Source organism: Mus musculus, chromosome 4, assembly GCF_000001635.26.
Source record: "Mus musculus strain C57BL/6J chromosome 4, GRCm38.p6 C57BL/6J".
NCBI classification, from domain to species: domain Eukaryota; kingdom Metazoa; phylum Chordata; class Mammalia; order Rodentia; family Muridae; genus Mus; species Mus musculus.
Window position 1 is genome coordinate 118,638,284 of NC_000070.6, and position 12,392 is coordinate 118,650,675.

Consider the following 12,392-nt stretch of genomic DNA (forward strand, 5'->3'; position numbering starts at 1 on the left):
AAGTTGCTTCTGTCGTAGGAAGGAGAAGTCACTACTACAGACAGCTCTTTTTTACAGAACACGGCTGCGGTTCAAGGTCAACCGAGGAACGTCCAAACAAACGGAGAGATGCATGCTGTTCGCTGCCTGGAAGGCTCAGCATTATAAGAAAACGGAAGGTCCTCAGATCTTACAGCTGTAATGAAATACCAAGTGGATAGCAGACATACTCATTATTTATGGTGTTTGAGAGTGCGTGGAAAGGAATACTGACTTTAGAGTCACACGAAAATACAAATAACTAAGACAGTTTTGAAGCATGTAGCAGGGGACCTTCAAACCTAGAAAGCTAGAGTAAGTCCGCATGGAGGGGTTTGCAAAAGGTGTCCTAAGGATGTAAAGAGACCTGTGAGAACATTTACAGATCTGGAGGAAGACAATGGAGGAGGGCTGAGTTTGGAAAACTCAGATTTCTAGGGATAACACATGATGTCCAAAGGTGAGAAAGACAATCGTCTAGGCAGAAAGCAAGAGAGGCTGCTGAACCCAATCATGGCTCCTGAGGCCAGGCCAGTATTTTTTTTTTTTTAACCTGAAAAGCCCTAGAAAGTTGTGTGTGTGTGTGTGTGTGTGTGTGTGTGTGTGTGTGTATTCGTACAGTGTATATCTCATTTATGTCTCCTGGAATACAGTGGCCATTGTGACCTTCACCATTTTTTTTTTTTTAATTTGGAGGTTTTACTTATAATCTACTTTGTCTCTTACCTTACCATGTCATGACCTTCTTGTATCTTTCTAGGTTCCTAGCTTCCACTTCCATTCCTCGTGAAACGCTAAGCAAAAGACTTAAAGGTAGGACCCACACGTGAGAGAAAACATACTGAGAGGACAGGGTTAGCTAGAACCAGGCTGACTCCATGACAGGCTGCAACCTGACAGTTTGGGAGACGAGGCCTAAGTTTCTATTTCCCAGAATTGGAAAAGCTGAAACAAGTCAATTCCAGGAAAAACCACCCATCACTGGCAGCTAATCCCCTAGAGCCTTAACCAATCACAAAAGTACCCTTACCCCTGGAGATAGAGCCAACCAATCAAGGGAAAGAAAAAGTCATGCATTCCTACCCTAACAGGCTTTAAATTGACCCTGCAGATTCCACACCTCTGTCTTCCATACTGAAGTATGGTGGACTCCTGCTTGCAGGCTCTCTGCAGAACAAACACTCTTTGCTGTTGCATACTATTTGAGTCTGGGGTATCATTCTTCATGAGTCATGGACCCTCACAATACCATACGTGTCATTCTGAGTTGCACCACTCATTCTAAATTGTTCCAGTTCCACACATTTACCTGTATATGTCATGATCTCTTTTTTCTTTCTAGCAGAGTAATATTCCACTGTAAACATGCACCACCCATTTGTTCTTATCTATCCATCTGTTGAAGGACATCAAATTTGATTCCATTTCCTAGTTAATTGTAAATAGAGCAGCAATGAACATGGATGTGTTAGTCTCTGCAATAGGATATAAAGTCCTTTGGATATATGTCAGGAGTGGTATAGCTGGGTCGTATGGCAGTCTAATGTCTATTAGAAACTTCCATACTGATTTTCCAAGTGGCTGCACTAGTTTACACTCTCACCAACAGTGAGTAAGCAGTCCTGTTCTCCCCATCCACACCAGTCTGTTTTCATTTGCATTCTTGAGGATGGCCGGCCATTCTCACTGGGGTGAGATGGAATCCTTATGTAGTTTTAAGTTGCAAGACCCTGATAGCTAAAGATGTTGAGCATTTTAAAAAGGGTTTCCTAGAAATTTGCTCCTCCTCCTCCTCCTTCTTTTTCCGTTTTTTTTTTTTTTTTTTTTTTTTTTAAACAGGGTTTCTCTGTATAGCCCTGGCTGTCCTGGAACTCACTCTGTGGACCAGGCTGGCCTCAAACTCAGAAATCTGCCTGCCTCTGCCTCCCAAGTGCTGGGATTAAAGGTGTGCAGTTCTTCTTTTGAGAACTTTTAATTCGGTTCCATAGCCCAATTTTAACTGGGTTGTTTGTTTTCCTAATTATAAATGTATCTTTTATTCATCTGAAGTAATTGTTATCTAGGTGGCTTACTGCCCCTGTGGGCTAATGTAGGCCTAGTCCTTGAAGTTTCTAGCTTTCGTACAATCTATCTTTGTCTATAATGTTTTCTGCCTCTGAGACTTACTGGTTAATAAGCTCACCCTTTCTTGTTCTTTCTGATCTCTGGCTGGCTGGTTCAGCTCAGCTGTTCTGGCTCAAATTTCTCCCTAAGCTGACTGATTCAATCTGGCTTCTCTCTCTTGGCCTCATACTGACCTTGGCAATGTGTTCTGTTATGGTTTGTATATGCTTGGCCCCAGGGAGTGGCATTATTAGGAGGTGTGGCCTGGTTGGAGTAGGTGTGTCACTGTGGATGTGGGCTTAAGACCCTCACTTTAGCGATCTGGAAGTCAGTCTTCCACTAGCAGCCTTCAGATAAAGATGTAGAACTCTCAGCTCTGCCTGCACTGTGCCTCCCTAGATGCCACCATGCTCCCACCTTGATGATGATGGACTGAACCTCTGAACCTGTGAGCCAGCCCCAGATATATGCTGTCCTTTATAAAACTTGCCTTGGTCATGATGTCTGTTCACAGCAGTAAAACCCAAACTAAGACATGTTCTAATCTTTTGGATCCTTCTCATTCTCTGGCTTGTTCTGTCTTCACCTTTGCCTAGCTTGCTCTCTCTCTGCAACCTGTCTTTGTACAACGGTCCAGGTAAAACTGCCTCCTCTCTCTCCACTGCCCCTCAAGTAGCTTCCCTTTCCTTTCTCTTCTCCTGAGAGTAGGGCAGATCCTATTCTGTCAAATCTTTCTCTGATTCATCATTTTGTCTTCCAGTCAGTTAGATATCAATTTCAAGCATGGATGCTTCCTTCTCCGAACTAGCTTTACCTTTATTTGGGGTTACAGGTGTATGGCAAGGGCTGAGCCACACCATAACTAGAAACAGTTTTTTTTGTTTTTTTGTTTTTAGTAAATAACAGAAACTCAGGGATCACAATATGATCAAATATCCTGCAACACCTAACACTTAGTGTTTTGGGTTCTTTGTATGTTCTGGTCACTAAACGGTTGCCCCCACTCTGTGGGGCTTCAGTGTTCTTTGCTGTATGGAAGACTCATTTTTGTAAAGCCTTTTTTCTCCCTACTAATTCTCCAGAGATGGCCGCCTCCACTTACTGTTTACTTCTTTAGACATTCTTTAACCTTTTCAAGATGGTGCGACATAATTCGTTCTCCCTTCCGTAGTTATTATAACTTTCTTTTTTCCTGTACCTCGGAGATTATTTCAATTTTTGCAAAAGATCGGTTTTCCCATTTATTGTTTCCAGTGCTAAATTAAGTTTAGCTTAATTTAATTTTTAAGGGCAGGGTCCAGTGTAGCTCAGGATGGCCTCAAAATCATTCTGTAGCCACAGATGTCCTTGGTCTCTCTATCCTCTCAGCTGTATCACCATGTCTGCGTTTTGTTTGATTTTATGTGCAGTGGCATAGTGAACTGGTATATCCACACCTGTTATGGGAATGCTGACCAAAAGGATGCTGCTGCTGAGGTGATGCTGAGGTGATGCTGAGGTGATGCTGAGGTGATGCTGCTGAGGTGATGCTGCTGAGGTGATGCTGAGGCTGCTGCTGCTGAGGTGATGCTGCTGCTGAGGTGATGCTGCTGCTGCTAAGGTGATGCTGCTGCTGCTAAGGTGATGCTGAGGATGCTGCTGCTGAGGATGCTGCTGCTGAGGTGATGGGTTGGGTGGTGACACTGAGGATTATGATGCAGTAGGGGAAGGTTGATAGTTTTGGGATGATGGTCAGTAAAAATACTGATGAGAACCAGGCAGGAAGACGAGGCTATGCTAATGTAACTAATGTTGAAAAATACCAGGGTGGTGGTGGTGTTGGAAGAGAAGATACCTTGCGTTTGTACTTGCTACCTAGTATACACAAGGGATGGAATTAGGAAAAAAGTTAGGTCAAGTTTCCTCAGGTACCTCCAAGGGATACTGTATCATTTCTGCTTCCTGCGTGGCTGCTGGAGTGGTCCCCGCTGCCTCATAAGCCAAAGTTATGATGTTCCTTAATGATGTTCCTCTCATTTTCCGAAGCAAAGAAGTTAACAAGCCTCCCAGGAATTCTTAGTTCAGAGCGGCTCAGCTGCAGCATAATTGGTCTGCAGCCAGGAGGGAGGACTCCTGCGGCAGCAGAATGGAGGAGGAGTGGCCTCCGGAATGGCAGAGTGAATTGGGAGCCTCATAGCAAGAGGGGAGAGGAGCGGAGAACTTTCAACTAACATTACTTTAGTTTAATTGGGCTTAGAGGCAGGCAAATTTCTGTGTGGCTGGCAGCTTTTATATCCTCCAGGGAAGTTCCAGGCTAATGGAGAGCTTCTGGGAGTTCCCAGTGGCCCACAGTCTGGGCCTTGCAACAGCGCCTGCAAAATGACGCACACAGTTATCCTCAGGCAGGTATCTCAATCCAGGAGGCTAATGCTGGAAGCTCAGAAGCTTCCTCCCCGTCCAGCTGGCTTGGCATGGAAAGTCGTCACCAGACATCCGGGTTTCTAGAGCTCTGCTTCCTCCCTGTCCAGCTGGCCTGGCATGGAAAGTCGTCACCAGACATAAGGGTTTCTAGAGCTCTGCTTCCTCCCCGTCCAGCTGGCTTGGCATGGAAAGTCGTCACCAGACATCAGGGTTTCTAGAGCTCTGCTTCCTCCCCGTCCAGCTGGCCTGGCATGGAAAGTCGTCACCAGACATCCGGGTTTCTAGAGCTCTGCTTCCTCCCCGTCCAGCTGGCCTGACATGGAAAGTCGTCACCAGACATCAGGGTTTCTAGAGCTCTGCTTCCTCCCCATCCAGCTGGCCTGACATGGAAAGTCGTCACCAGACATCAGAGTTTCTAGAGCTTTGAGGGCTGAGTTGGCTAGTTCTTACAGATCGTTCATAGACTGGCAACAGGGTCACATCTGAAACCCCTGGGGTTTTTATTGCCATTATTTGCAATTTCTTTTAATTTTTCCTCTATACAATGAAGTCATTACAAACAGCCAGCCAGTTCAACCTCCTCAACACCGACTCCCACACCAGACTTCAAGTCTGTCTCCAGATTTTTGGAAATATATATATATATATACACATACATACACATACACAGAGTCTGTCTCTCTTTATATATATATATATATATATATATATCCTATCCTGAAATTCACTATGTAGATCAGGCTGACCTTGAACTCACAAAGGTCTGCCTTGCCTCTGCTTGGAATTAAAGGTGTGCATCACCATGCTTGATCTTAGAAACAGACTTTATCATTGTGTTGGTAAGAACATATAGAAATATTTTTTCACCTTTTCCCAGAATGGAAGCATACAGTGACTTATAAGAGTGTGACATAAATGTACGTGACAGGAACATGGTATCTTTGCTTCTCATCTAAGACATATATGTACTTTCAACAGATTCTTCCAAGAGAATGCCCGGTGTTCTTAGAGTCTCCTCACAAAGAGTGAATTATTCAAATGGAACCTATGTGTTGAATCAGTTTGTCTCTGCCCATGTTGTGATGAGGCCAAAATTCACTCAGAGTCCCTTGTTGGCGACAGTTTCAAGATCATAGAGTCATAAGTGATTGTGATCATCTGAGTGTGGTGACACAGGCCTGTGACCCAACACTGGGTAGCTGGAGACGAGAGGGTGGGAAGGTGATGAACATGATCTTGGCTGTGCAGCGAATTCAAGCCCAGTCTGGGCTGAAGAAGGCGCTGCCTCAAACAAACGAATACCCATGCTAAGTGGCTATTGGGTCACACTGTTTTTTTGTTTTTGTTTTTTAACTTTGGGAAGGGAAAAAGGAAAATGTCTTAACGACATAAGTGGAAACTATAATTAACAAAGGGGTCATATTCTAAGAAGAAAAAAATATCTATAAATCTATCAATTTGGCCATCTCCCATCATTGTTCAAAATGGTGAAGTAGTCACCTTTTTCATTTTGGAACACTCTAACAAGGAGTTAGCAGATATTTTATTTTGAATCCCACTGGTCACTCATGAGGTTGGCATTTATCAGCTATACTGTTATTTTGGAGGGCTTTCTGTTTATGCCATTGATCTACCTTTCCTGCCAGCTTTGTCCCTTTGACATGTTACTTATGACTGATAAATATTTGTTCTTTCCACTTTATTCCCCAGTGTAGGGGACGCAGACACCAAACCCAGACACTACTGCTGATGCCATTCTTGGAGCCTGATATAGCTGTCTCATGAGAGGCTCTGCCAGAGTCTTACCAACACAGATGTGGATGTTTGCAGCCAACCATTGGACTGAGTACAGGGACCCCAATGGAGGAGTTAGGGGAAGGACTAAAGGAGCTGAAGGGGTTTATAAGCCCATAGAAAGAACAATATCAATCAACCAGATCCCCCAGAGCTCCCAGGGACTAAACCACCAATCACAGGGTACACATGGAGGGACCCATAGCTCCAGCTGCATATGTAGCAGAGGATGGCCTTGTTGGACATCAGTGGGAGGGGAGACTGTTGGTCCTGTGAAGGCTCGATGTCCCAGTGTAGGGGAAATGCTAGGGTGGTGAGGCAGGAGTGGGTGGGTGGGTGGGTGGAGGAGCACCCTCATAGAAGAAGGAGGTATGGGGGAATGGGATAGGGGGTTTGCAGAGGAGAAACTGGGAAGGGGGATAACATTTGAAATGTAAATAAATAAAATAACCAATAAAAATTTAAAAAATATAAAAATAGCCAATACTCTATATATTTTTTATTCTCATTGGAAATTTACTTTTATCATAGTGTGATTTTTTTAATATTGTTCCAGTAATATTGGTTGAATAGTATATTCCTTACCCTATTGTTTTAAAATTACATCATTACTTATAGTCAAAGTTTCTGATAATCATGACTCTATTTTGTACTTAATTATTTCATTGATTTATCTGTCAGTTCCTGTTACTAATATGATTTTTAAAAAATCTTGTTTTCTCCTTGACTATGTAAAAATAGTTTTTAAAAGGTGCTTTTATGTGTATGGATGTTTTGCCTGCTCGCATGTCTGGGCACCATTGCATGCAGTACCTGTAGTAGCCAGAAGAGGGCATCCGATCTCCTGGAGCTGGAGAGGGTTGTGTTTGCTGAGAACTAGACTCCAGACTCTGCAAGAGCAATCAGTGCTCTTAGCCACTGAGTTGTCTCTCCAGTTCCATTTTGGGTATGTTTATATGCTTAACAACATATTTAGAGTCAGCTCACCAAGTTCCATAGATGAAAGTTGGAGGCTTAAGAGTGACTTGGGATTAATCCACTTGCAGAGGTGACATCACTGTAGAGCGGAAGCCCCTCATTCAGATGCCTGCTGGACTCACCTCCTAAGTAAAGTTTATACAGCTCTTCGTTTACACCTTAAATGAGCTTAATTCTCTCTATCAGGGAGTTTATTTCTATAAATAATGTATATTCTGTATCTATTATTGTTATTATTATTATTATTATTATTATTATTATTGAGACAGGGTTTCTCTGTATAGCCCTGGCTGTCCTGGAACTCACTTTGTAGACCAAGTTGGCCTCGAACTCAGAAATCCGCCTGCCTCTGCCTCCCGAGTGCTGGGATTAAAGGCATGTGCCACCATGCCTTTCTGTAGCTATTATTGATGGTAATCTGTTTATCCATTGTACTGACAGTACAAAGATATTTTAGATATTTTCCTCTTCATCTTGTATATGGTTTTATCTCTTAAATAGCATTTTACTTTTTTTGGTTTTTGAAACATTTTCATATGTAGCCCTGAGTGGTCTGGAACTCACTTTGTAGACCAGGGTGATCTTGAACTTACAGGGATCCAACTGTCTCTGCTTCCCAAATGCTGACATCAAAGGCTTGTGTTACCACACGCTTCCTTAAATCTACTAATGTACTATGTTACATAAAATGCTTTCTAATTTGGAATCTTTTTCTCATTTACTGGGTAAGTTATTCTTGGGTATGTTATATTGTTATTTTAACAGGTGGCTAGATTTCAGTAAATACTTTACAAAGGATACTTACATCCAGTATTTGTGCCTAAGATTACCTTTAATTCTGCATATGGGTGTGTGTCTGCGTGTATGTGATGTGCACATGGGTGCAGGTACCAATGGAGACCAGAAGCATCCGATATCCCCTGGAGCTGGAATTACTAGGCCACCTGATGTGGCAGCTGGAAACGGAACGGGTTCATTGTAAGAGAAAAACATTCTCTTAATCACTAGACCATCTCTCTAGGCCCTGGATCTGGTATTTGTGAGAGAAAGTTGGCCTTAAACCTTCATGTTTTGTGGTATCTTTGCCCAGTTATACCAACCTTATGCCAGAAAAGCATCAGCAGCTATCTTTCCCGTGTTCTGGACTAGTTGGTTAGTGTGGGAAAACTTGTTCCTTATCTGAGCCCTAAGACTCATTTTATTATGATTAATTGTGTCCAGATTCCGCCCCACCATTGGAGTGGGGGACACTCCGTTGGGGAGGCAGAAAGTGGGGAGCTTGACTGTGGTTATCCCACGCTGCCACGGTCAGGTGCTGGGCTCTAGGGAAGCACAGAGACACTGCTCAGGGGGTGGGGAAACGTAGTCTGAGATGGGGTGGAGGAAGATGGGGTTCTCTGACTCCCGGGAATCTAGTCACTAGAAAACTGCACAGAGAAGTCGGGAACGAAGTGTTGGGGTCCATGGGCCTGAGACGAGGCTGGGACCATTGGGGTCCTGTGGGCTGAGGATGGCACCTAGCCCGGGGCTGGGGGAGATGAGAGCTCCGGCTTCGTTTATCAGTGATTGTCCTTAGCTTGGCAGTGGTTGTCTGGAAGCACATAGAGAGGCCTTCTACAGGAGACTTAGGCTGCGGCTCCGTAGGCAAAGGCCATCTCCATGCTCCCCACAGCGGCTCTCGATGAAAGAGGCCGTCCATGTTTATCATTCTGTTTATTGAGTGTTCATCATGGAAAATGGATCCATTCCAACTTCTCAGGGTGGGCCAGAGGTTAATACCTTTTATAGGTTGGAATGTCCAGGAAGGGAAGCCTATTGGTTAAACCCTCAAGGTCTCTAGGTACCTCATTAGCATGGAACACTCTGTTTTGGGCTACGTGAGCTACATGGGGAGTATGGACACATGTTGTAGGCCAGGAATCTGGCAGGGAACAGGGAGCTGCCTACAGTCTTAGGTGGATGTCCACGTGCCAGGGACTTAGACCTTCTCTGCCTTACCAGGTTTCCTGGTAAGGTCCATTGTCCCACAATTAATTAATTAATTAATTAGTTAATTAATTAATGTTTTGGTTTGTTTTTCACAATGAAATATTTTTATAATTAATTAATTAATTAACTTAATATTCTAACTGCAGTTTCCCCTCTTTTCTCTTCTCTCAGTATTCCCCCACATCCCCTCCATCCCCATCCACTCCTGTCTTTCTCCTCAGAGAAGGGGAGGGCTCCCTTGGACCTCAACCCACCTTGGCCTATAAAGTTGCAGTAAGATTAGATGCATCTTCGCCTATGGAGGCTCAACAAGGAAGTGTGGTAGGGCAAAGGGTTCCAAAGGCAACAGAGTCAGAGACAGCCCCTGCTCCCACTGTGGCATGGTTTTCCCAGACAAGCTCTTAACTAACTATGTAGCCCTGGTTGGCCGGAAACTATGTAGACCAGGCTGGCGGCAAACTCACAGAGATCTGCCTCTGTCTGCCTCCCTTAGTGCTGGGATTAAGGGTGTGAAGCACCACTCCCAGCACAGATTAAGTTTTAAGGAGCGTCTCACCGTGCGGTGCAGGCTGACTTGAAAATTGTGTTTCTGCCCCTGCTCTGGAGAGCCTCTGCCTGACCCTGCTTCACTTCTAGGGCTTTTTTGAAATGTGGGCGCCTGGCTGACTCTTTAGTCTCTTCTCCACTGACTTTGGCTTTTAACATCTTGGGAAAATTTGTCCAGTTAAATTTTCTTTTTTGAAAAATCATGCATTTTATCTATATGTTCAAAATTTCTGATTTAAAATTTATATAGTAGTTTCTCAAAATGACAAGTGTCCCTAGTCTCTGTCATTTTCCCCTCCCTGGAATGTATTACTTGCCAATTGCTTATACCTTTGGATATACTGGTGTTAAAAAACAACAACAACAACAACAACAACAACAACATCTAACCCTTTCTAATGTTTCATTAATTTATGCACTTACTCTTATTGTTTTTATTTTGCTTGTTATCTATTTAATTGCTTTCACATAGTTTTAAAAGATTTATTTATTTTATTATCTTATGTCTATGAATGAATTCTTGTCTGCACTTCACCAATGCACAGTGCCCAAGGAGGTCAGAGGAGGACATAAACTCCCCTGAGGCTGGAGCTACAGACCGTTGTGAGCTGCCCTGTGGGTACTGGGGATTGAACAGGGGTCCCCTGCAAGAGCAGCCAGTGCTCTTAACTGCTGAGACATGTCTTCAATGGTTTTATGTAATTTTTATTAAGTTGAAGCTTGCAGCATTAATTTTACTAAAAGTGTTGTTTTCAAGTAAATGTATATCTTTGGCTATATTCTACCTCTTTTGGATATAGACTAGGTCTTTTGTTTATTATTTGTTGCTATATAGTTTATAATTTCCATATTGATTTAATTCCAAGGGTAATGTAAATGGTTTTAAATCTTCTAAGCATATGTTTTACTTGATTACATGCTACTTTGTATGTGTGTGTGTGTGTGTACGTATGTATGTATGTATGTGCCTGTGAACATGTGCTGGTAACTGAACCATGATGAAATCCACAGAGCTTGACACAGCAGGCTGTTCCTCCAGCCTCTAGCCTATACACTGATATTCTCCTTGTCTTTCAAGACAGATATTAACAATGGATTGTTACTTTTCTGTGCCTCCTGTTGGGCTGTATATGTGGTGCCTTCCCTTAGTTTTAAGGTCTTCTAGCTGTTGTGGATCTTCCTTCCTTCCTTCCTTCCTTCCTTCCTTCCTTCCTTCCTTCCTTCCTTCCTCCCTTCCTTCCTTCCCCTCCTCTCTTTCTTTTTTAAAGATTTATTTATTTATTTAATGTATATGAGTACACTGTAGCTGTACAGATGGTTGCGAGCCTTCACGTGGTTGTTGGGAATTGAATTTAGGACTTCTGCTTGCTCTGGTCAACCCCGCTCGCTCCGGCCCAAAGATTTATTTATTATTATGAATAAGTACACTGTTACATTGTAGCTGTCTTCAGACACACCAGGAGAGGGCATCAGATGTCATTAGGGATGGTTGTGAGCCACCATGTGGTTGCTGGAATTTGAACTCAGAACCTTTGGAAGAGCAGTCAGTGCTCTTACCCACTGAGCCATCTCACCAGCCACAGTTATTTTTTCATTAATGTATTCATTTACTTTACATCCCAATATTAGCCCCCCTCTCTGCCAAGTCCCTCCCTCCCCCTCCCCTTAATGCTACTTTCCCCCTTATTCCCCTCCCCTTCTCCTCTGAGAAGGGTGAGTCTCTCCCCTGGGTGCCAACCTACTTTGACACATCAAGTCACTGCCGAATTAGGCACATCTTCTCCCACTGAGGTCAGACAAGGCAGCCCAGTTAGGGGAACAGGATCCACAGGCAGGCCACAGAGTCAGGGACTGCTCCTGCTCCGCACATCTGCTCCATATGTGCAGGACGGTGTGTGTGTGTGTGTGTGTGTGTGTGTGTGTGTGTGTCTGTGTGTGTGTGTGTGTGTGTGTGTGTGTGTGTGAGGGGAGTGGAGGTGGGGGGCCGAAGGGGGGATTGTAGGTCCAGCTCATGCTCATTCTTTGGTTGGTGGTTCCTTTGTCTCCCTGATATACAGAGAAACACCCACCCAGCTGCTGATCTGTGGCAATGGAAACCAAGAAGTTGCACTTATTTCCAGGAGAGAACCTCAGTAGCACAATTTCATCACTCCTTGTCCTGTCATCTCAATTCAGAAGCATTTCATTTAACTGTCATTTTGAAGTGCCGTGTAATTTTAACTCATGCACAAATGCATAAGAATTGTACATAAAAATGGGTGTCATGTGTTGTTTTGATACTATGTATCTACTTTGAAATACTTAAATCAGGTTAAACATGTTTACCTCCTCCTCATCTGTTATTTCTTCAGGGTGAACTTTCAATATGTTCCTGCTAGAGGGCTGAGGCACACAGGGCGCAGCTGTTCTCTATAGAGTGGTTACTCAATGATGCAACACCACCCAAAGCATCTAAATTGCATTTGACTGTAACATTGTATTCACTGGCCAGCTGTACCCCAGACTCCCCTATCTTCTACTCTCAGCTTTGTAACAGAATTCCTCTTCCTGCCTCCATGGTTACC